Source organism: Papaver somniferum, unplaced genomic scaffold (genome assembly GCF_003573695.1).
Source record: "Papaver somniferum cultivar HN1 unplaced genomic scaffold, ASM357369v1 unplaced-scaffold_19, whole genome shotgun sequence".
NCBI classification, from domain to species: Eukaryota; Viridiplantae; Streptophyta; class Magnoliopsida; order Ranunculales; family Papaveraceae; genus Papaver; species Papaver somniferum.
The window spans coordinates 6,452,615-6,461,597 of record NW_020628818.1 but is presented as its reverse complement, the minus strand read 5'-3'; the positions used below and the strand labels follow the sequence as shown (position 1 = coordinate 6,461,597).

The following is an 8,983-nucleotide window of genomic DNA, read 5'->3' as shown; positions in this document are numbered from 1 at the left end:
ATTCGGTCTTCTACAAGGAAGAAACAAAGTAATTCGTGAGCTTCCCTCTTAAGCAATTGGCAGGATTAATCTATGCGGATAAAGAGACCAAATAGTACTGTTGTCTTGTGATGATAACGGTGAAAGACTAGGAGGAATTTGACTAAAAGTCAGCTTTCCCCCTAAATGTTTTGGATTTCCCTTTAACAAAAATCTATTAAAAGATTCATCTCTCATATTGATCCAAGATGCATGTTGTGTAAGCAAGAAGATGACAATGAATGATGGTATTTGGGACGAGGGTTCTTGTCTCTTTCATTCAAAGTAAAGCTAGCTCCCGTGGAAGATACTACATCGCATATTAAGTCAAAATATGTAATAAAAGAAGCTGAAAGAATCAAATAAAGTTGTGTGGCATAGACGAGTTAATTGTTGAGACTTATGTTGAAATGCAATAGCATGTTGGTAGAGACGACATGGAGTAACGCGACAAGAATGTATAAGTAATCCCATCAAGTAAAATGAATTAAGATTGACGTACTCATGGCTTGGAAGAACATGTTGTTTTTCCATTACGTTAAAGCGTAGCAGTTCGAAAGAACGGTGAGGCATGTTAGTTTCAAAGGCGCGTGAAGGATACCTTGTCCAAAGTGACTATGGGATGTCCCGTGTAGTCCCAAGTCATGACTATAGCAAAGTCATGCATTTCAATCATGGTGTTGCGACAGTGCAACCAAAGAACAAAAATATGTTGGTTCTTTGGCATGAAAATGATGCAAGTCCGAGAAGATAAAGTTTGCAATATGATTTGGAGACCAAATCTAATAAAAGTTCTGATGTTGGCAATGTGCAATAAAGACTATAAGTTGAGAGATTGCTAAACAGTTTTTCACATTTAGTCTTCAAAGGTGGATACCCTAAGCCTCATGAAGATCCACACTCCAAGAATTTAACTGCCGATACAGCCCATATTGAAGCATGTCCGGCTTGCTATATGGTTTTCTGTGCTTTTTTTTTTTTTTTGGTATGCCCAAATTTTAATATATCCTGCTATGCTTCGCCATAAGTGTATTAACGCGGCACAATTTACACCTCCCAACACAACCTTGTATAAAATTTGATTTTCACCCAACAAGTTAAATTAGGACGTTGTCAAGAAACAAATAAAACAAATTCTAGGATTTTTGAACTTCTATGAATTTTATGTGCACGCTCTCACAAGTAGACTCTATAAAGGGTCTTTGGGGACAATTGCCCTCATGGTAGCTGAACCTTGTTGTATTACACGGTACTAGATTTTAAGTTTTCTCTGTTGTCCCATTATATATACCGGCTCGCTGCTAAAACTTATAGACATATTTCTTGTACTAGAAATAACCAATAAATAAGATAATTTTAGAAATATTTCATTGTATGATAATATATATCATTTGTTTTAGAGAAAATTTAAAACTAACTAAGTCATTTAATTTGGGACGGAGGAAATATCAAAACAAATAACCATGAAACTTAAAAAGACAGGGATCCATGAAACAAACTTGATGAGATGAAGCTGATAAAGATGCAATGAAACAGAATTAGAAAGAAGTGGGACTAACTTAATTTCCATTAATTGATGTGATTACTTTAAAAAAGAAAAAGAAGTAGAAACCCTCGTGAAAGATCCTGATCAACTAAGATACGCCCAATTAAACCTAAACCTACTATGCAGAAAAATAAAAACAACCTCCACTTCACTTCTTTAAATAATGCCAAACCCTAACCCAAGAGCAATACAACTTCCAACGACTGCCCCAACCGCAATGGTTTTTGCCACAATGTCAATGGTGTTTTTCAATCGATCAACAGTGCTCTCAATCCTAGTTAAAAGCTGATCAACAGTGCTCTCAATCCTAGTTCCAAGCTGATCAGCTTTTGATTCGGTCTTAACACTCATCTCGTCAAGCTTGAGAGCAGTTTCTGGAGCTGTTTTTCTTTCATTAAACATGTTGGAGAGAAGGAGAAAGGAGCCGAGTTGGTGTGATGATGAGATACATAGAAGACGTTTTCTTTTTCACTTTTATAGGTATTTCAGATTAAATTTGGAAAAAAAAACGAACGGCCACAAACTATTTGATAAATTGCCACTGCTTTGTGTTTCCTAAAACAAATTACATCAAGGGTAACTGCCCAATCAGGCCTATGATAACATTCAAATGAATTGAATGTCTACATTGTATTGGAAACGGTTTGAATCAATATTTGATAATAGAATAGATAGATGATTACAGGACTTTGTTGAGTTTATATCCTCGAACATTCATCACACGATATTCATGACTACTACAGATGCACGTGTTAGTAACACATCCACACAAACACCACAGACCTGACTTGACTTGACTCTTCTCTATCACTCACTCACTTGACACTGAGCTACAGATGCTATTACCCTCCCTCAAGGTCAGGGGGGGGGGGGGGGAGAGAAGAAGGCAACACCTTGAGCTTGTCACTCACACAGATCATACAACACTGAGCTGCAGATGCTTACACAGCAGATAGGAAGGTTGAAGATGCTGCTGAGTACACCGTATTCAAACAATAACCAGGTGCGCCATTATACGATAATAACAAACTGAAATAGCTTGCAGTGGAATCAAACCAATTAAGCACATGAAGCTGGTGAAGGAAGGTATCTTAAATAGCACCACACATTTACACAAACAATACAGTAATCGGCACCAAGAGTTTGTTGGTGTAGACCCTGAGTAAACAGCTGTAGAACTCAAATCCCCAGGCAATTATAAGAGGTTTCTTAACAGCCATCTCACTGTCACTGTTTCCTCACAATGAAAGCTACTGAAAACTGTGCTCGAATTACCAACCAAAATACCAATAAGCATTCCAAACGCAACACTCTTATCAATTCATATTCAGCCTGGAAAATAAATGAATTCAAATTATTTCCATAAGGAAAAAACCAACAGAACTGGAGAACGGAGATGAAAACAACGAATATGTAGCGTTATGATGATACTCGTTTACAGAAAGAGGAACTTATAGAAATAAAACCTAGAATCCGAGCCAAAACATACAAGTCCTAACAAGTGGAAAGGCCAAATGTGAAGCAAGTACTTTGAAAACCAAAAGCCATCAAGTTTTCATAGGACAAAATACGTGTTTTTAACTCATAAACCTGTAGTCTCCACAGTGACAAGTCAATCCTTTAGAATTGTCAAAATGTCTTTTAAAAGATTAGGTAGTTGAGTGTATCAGAAGATGGCAAGGGCTTCAATGAAACCAATTTAGTAACCTAATGCATCGTTGATTTTTTTTAACATGACCAGACTTGTGCTGATCAAGAATGAGTTTCTTGACTGCCTAAAACATAACTCTTGTACCAGTTGTGATTAGAATCAGTGGATGAGGCAACAGTGGCAACAGACGGTAGACATAGTGAACTTGCATTAGATCAGATATAGGAAACAACTCCATATCAAATTTTTCAACAGCTGAGTACCAAAGTGACAACTTTTATATGTCAGAGATAAAGGGCTATATAGTAATAACTTATAATACTCACAGTAAGGTTGGCAGCGGTATCTCGAGTGTGTATAGCAGATGACAAACCCTGGAGTAACACACTGGCAGCTGGGACATAAGTGATATCCAAGTTTGTGGTGGAATATCCCAGCGATCCGCAACATCGAGATGCCACTAGTCCTGGTACAAAATTGGCATCAGCATCATCCCGGTTAAATATGCCTCCATGTGCTGGCAGCAATCCGTAAACAAACAGAAGAGAGTGCCTGCAATGAAAAGAAACATATATGATCAGACACAAAACTGATTTCAGTGCGAAAATCTATCATCCAAATTAATATACTATAGGTATAGACTTATACCATTACATATCATATAAGTTAGATTCTTAGTGGAGCGGATCCCACTGTAGGAGCTCTATGCTGAAACAGGAACAACAACAAGAGATGATTGGAACATGTACAATTTGTTGGGAGAAAAAGCAAAGGGGGAAACAGAGAAAAAACCCTGGAAAAGAAATGAATGTAAATTATTTATCATTGAAGACGACTTTCATGAGGGAAAAAACAACAGAACTGGAGAATGGAGACGAAAATAATGAACATGTAGTTCTATGCTGATACTCATTGAAACAAAATGAGGAACTTAAGGAAATAAAACTTAGACTCCCAGCCCAAACATACAAGTCCTAACAAGTGGAAAGGCCAAATGTGCAGCAAGTACTTTGAAAACCAAAAGTCGTCAAGTTTTCATAGGAAAATATAATACAGTTTTTTACTCATGAACCTGTAGTCTTCAGAGGACGAGTCAATCCTTTAGAATTGTTAAAAAAGTCTTTTAAAGGAGTAGGAAGTGGAGTGTATCAGCAGATGGCAAGGGCTTCAATGAAACCAATTTGGTAACCTTATGCATCATTAATTTTTTTAACTCGACCAGACTTGCACCGAGAGAGTAGTTAAAAATGAGTTTCTTGACTACCTAAAACATAACTCTTCTACCACTTGTGATTAGAATCAGTGGATGAGGGCCATGACCCATGAGACAATACTGGCAACAAATGAGAGACATTGTGAACTCGCATTAGCTGGTTTTTAGGCGACCAGAAATTCTTTGGCGGTTATATTTCCTATGAATCAGACCATCTTTCCTATGAATTGGTTCAATCCAAACACCTCTCAAGGACCTTTTGATCTAGTGAGGTAACAGGAAAAGTAATAAGTTGATAACAAAGAAGATAGAAAGGGTGGGATTCTGCATTTGCTGTGTGCTAAAGATCTACCAGCTTTGTTAAATGTACGTTAAGGAAATGAATGGAGAGAGAAAAGAAGAGACACAAACCTTAACATGGTCCACATCAGATAAAGGCCTCCTAGGGTCTCAAATGCTCAAAAACTATTTTGGTAGCAGAAATATCTGGCAACACAAAATAGTAAATTGATAAGAACTCCTTAAATACGATTAGTAAGGATATGAATTTCCGAAAATATATTCAATACAACTAATAAAAAGAACAGCGAGCATCAGAAGAAAAGCTTGTACCTGCGGTCCATTGTGTTTGTGACACTGGAACCGGACCGCGTATCGGTTCAAGGATGCAACTACTCTCTCAGTTCTCGTAATGGCATCATGAATAATTAGTGAGATACTACACACATCAGGCAGGACTTTTCCACTTAGGAGCTGATCAACACCCAGATCCGCCATAATTTGAAAAGCAAGGATATCTTTCCACAGACAAATGTTCTTAAGCAAACGAACAAACGATACGCAGCAAATAGCACTCTTATTATACTCATCTCTGTTCTCCAGTTCTGTTGGATTTTTACTCATGAAAGTTGTATTAAATAAAATAATAAATAATTTGAATTCAGTTCTTATGCAGGAGGAACTTAAAGAGCAAGGACAGCAACTTCAGGAGGAACATGCAAAGCTGTTTTAGAAAAAAGGAAGTTGATAATGCTGATGAAATGATGGAAATAGAAGCACCTTTGAGTGCGGCAATGTTGGAATTTAATAGAGTGGTTCCACAGCAAGAGTGCACTTATGAAAATAAAACACAGAGTCCCCGCCAAAACATACAACTCCTGACAAGTGGAAACCATAATTTTGACGACATCCAAAGGCCAATTTGTAATAAGTACTCACCAAAATCCATCATAACCATAGCTCAAAGAAACAAGTAGACTCTTATAGCAATGGAGAGTTTTGCCATCAAAAAAATAAAATCCGATAGAGTTCCACAAGTTTCTATTCTATAATGGACCAAGTTATGAAAAGGAAAACACTTCATAATAATGATTCTTTAAATGGGAGTTAAACAATAGAAGACAACGTGAACTCCCATTAGCTGGTTCGTAGACTGAGATACTATGGCTTTTCTTTGGCGGTCACCTTTCCTATGAGTCAGTTCAACCCAAACACCTATAAAGGACCTTTTGATCTAGTAAGATAACGGGAAAGGTAATAAGGCAATAAGGAAGATACAAAGCTTGGAGTACTGCATTTGCTGTCTAATTAAAATCTCACAGCTTTATTAAATGTAACGTTAAGGAAATGAATATAGAGGAAAAAAGAGATACAAACCTTAACACGATTTACATCTTATAAAAGCCTCTTGGGGCCTTAAATGCTCAAAAACTGCATCACATAATCAGCGATCATTACGGTCTAGTACGGAGAATCTAAGTCGACCGCAACCTCCAGGTTGAGAGAAAATACCATCTGAGTGGGACGAATACCTTAAAGTATCCTTTCCAACACTCAGAAACCAACACCAATGCCCCCTCTGTTCCTTAATTTAGGTGGGAAAATGACCTGCAAACCACAAAATTCAAGTAAAAAAATTCAAAACAGGAATGAAAAGAACATACACAAAACCCATAAATGAGCATATGAAATAAAGAAGGAACCGATATCCACATTTTTTACAACACCGCCTAAAAGTAAATAATTCGTTCATCATCTTATCAGCAAAGATAATGAAGGATCCTTATACTATAATAATCAGAAATAGAAAAAAAAAACAGGTGAGTGCAGAGAAGTGCAAAATTTCCCAAATTACTTTGTCCTAATAATATTAGCTAACAGGCATCTTTGATCACGAGGGCATATTCAATACAACTAAGAAATGAACAGCGTGCACTAGAAGAAAAGTTTGTACCTGCACTCATTGCGACACTGGAAAACCAGTCCACACATTGTTCAAGGATGCAACTATTCTCTCAGTTCTCATAATCGCATAATCAAATATTGGTGTGATACTGCGCAGGACTTTTCCACTTAAGAGCTGATCAAGAGCCAGCTGCTCTAGAATTGGATAAGCAAGAATATGCTTCCAGTTCCACGGACAAATGTTTTTAAGCAAACAACCAGACATGCCAAATCGATACGCGGCAATTCATGCGACATCAGGAACAGCTTTTATCACAACAGTACTCCATGTTGCAACCTACAGAAATTCGAGCAAATATAAGAAACAACTCCATATCTAATTTGTTTATAGTATCAACGACCACTTGTCTAGATAAAGGGTTATACAAGTATTAGCTTATAATACTCACACTAAGATTGGCAACAGCATCAGGTATTCGAGAATCTCGAGACTCGAGAGTTTCTAGCAGTAAACAAATCCTGAAGTGCCACAGTGGTTGCTGGGCATAAGTTATAACCAAGGTTGTAGCGGGAACTCCATTTTTTGTCCCTCTAGTACTGAGCATATCCCAGCAATGCGCAATATCGGGATGCAGTATAGGTATAGTCGTATACCATTGCATATTATAAGAGACAGACTCTTCAAGGAGCAAATCCCACTTAAGGAGCTCTAGCCTCACATACAGAGAGAAGATAGAAACCACGCCTAGAGACATATAAGCACCGTGGTAACTTGAGAAGAAATGCTTCTTCCGTGTTTCAAATTGCTCTTTGACAGGATAAAGTTTTGAATCATCTCTCCAACTTCTAAACCTTGGTGGATGCAGTAGGGTTATGTACAAAAGCTTGACTGCAATTGCAGTAAACTGTGAAATGCTCAACATATTGAAAAACCTTCAGCTGAATCACTGAATATTTCTGAAGCAGCATTTCACGGTTAAAATTGTACAACATACTTTCCAACTCATTTTCAATAGTACCAGACTCTCCTTATGATTGATGAGCCTTCCTCTACTTTTGGTCTTCAGCTCTAGTTTTTATTAAAAAACAAATACCGGACATGAGAATCGGCAAAATTCATCTGAGAAAGACAACTGACATAATTTTCAACATATTTTACTACTAAATTAAAAATTTTAATAGAAACATTTGTTATTGAAACAAGACCCAAAAATAAGGAATCAATTCACCGTTTTATACAATATCATTTCATTTATCATCAAATCAGCACAGAGTAAAGTGCAAAACAGAACTAATAATACAAAATGAAGATGTATGGGTGTATTGTATGGTGTCAAGAATTTCCAAAAAAAAAATGGAAATAGAAGAGGGAGAAATACTCACATTGTGGTGATGAAGAAAGTTGAACAAAGTAATGATCTGCTTAACCAGCACCTTAAACACCGATAGCTCCAGAACGATCTGCATACCTGATTCATTTTGATGAAGGCCGGTGCACTTTGCGACAGCAGAAACAGGTTTTGCAGTTTTGGGGATTTCTAAGAAAATGAAAATGTTGATGCTACTGTTGGGCCTTCTTCCATCCAGTGAAAAAGAGAAAAGAAAATCAAGGGTTTTGAGAAGCCTCAAGAGTCAATAGATCACTTCTCTATGTGCGAGGGGAAACTTCGAGAGAGAGCTATTTTCTCTTTCCTCTAAATCGGCGAATGACTCATTTTCCTTCAGTTTTCATCTTATCTTTCATTCCTATCTCTTTAATCTTCATCTTATCTTTCATTCCTAACTGTTTAATCTTATATGTGGATACAATAAATTAACATGGTTACCATTTTCTTTTATTTCTAGGTCTTGCTTTGGTGTAGAAGGGTTGCTGGGAATTGGAGCGGTTTTGCCTTTTTTCTGAGCAATAAATTAGTTCTGCTCTCATGGATTCACTATTGGTTTTCTTAATGCACGCGTCGACTATTTTATTACTTGCTGATTATGGACTAATGATTTACGGTATTAAAAGCTATCTGTTTGATTACCGTAGAACTGGTTTTTAGGGTTTTGAGTTGCTATAGCTGCCGCCAGTTAAAGAGAGGATTTTCTTTAATAATTTTAAGAAGCTTTTCAACGGGTGTTCGACATTCACAGATTGGAAAAGTGGCAAGGTATTTTTTATAAGGAACATCTTCCTCGTTATCTTCTCCACAATTTTTTTCTGCTCTGTTATTGTTTTTACTATGGAATCTGAGCTTATCCAAGTCCAACACAAAATGGCTTCTACATCGATAGCAGACAGGTTAAGAGCCTTGAAAGAACCAATCATTTCTTCTGAAGATTTACGCCAAGGAGCAATACAGTTCAATATTGCTTTCTGGGAAAAGTT

The 8,983-nt window shown here is 37.0% G+C and overlaps 1 long non-coding RNA gene across 7 annotated transcripts; it reads right to left on the bottom strand.

The window, feature by feature from the left end:
* Positions 1 to 1,823: 1,823 nt before the first annotated feature.
* LOC113338749 lies at positions 1,824 to 8,717 on the bottom strand. 7 transcript variants are annotated; one of them, XR_003354836.1, is made up of 10 exons: positions 7,996 to 8,712; positions 7,062 to 7,681; positions 6,662 to 6,949; positions 6,085 to 6,315; positions 5,488 to 5,585; positions 5,041 to 5,312; positions 4,840 to 4,914; positions 3,864 to 3,923; positions 3,542 to 3,767; positions 1,824 to 2,896 (listed from the first exon to the last, which is right to left on the bottom strand). It is a non-coding gene; the product is annotated as an uncharacterized LOC113338749 (long non-coding RNA). The 7 variants fall into 7 exon arrangements; XR_003354833.1 differs by having other exon boundaries at positions 5,488 to 6,315; positions 7,996 to 8,715; XR_003354832.1 differs by having other exon boundaries at positions 5,041 to 5,585; positions 7,996 to 8,713.
* Between the last annotated feature and the right edge of the window lie 266 nt (positions 8,718 to 8,983).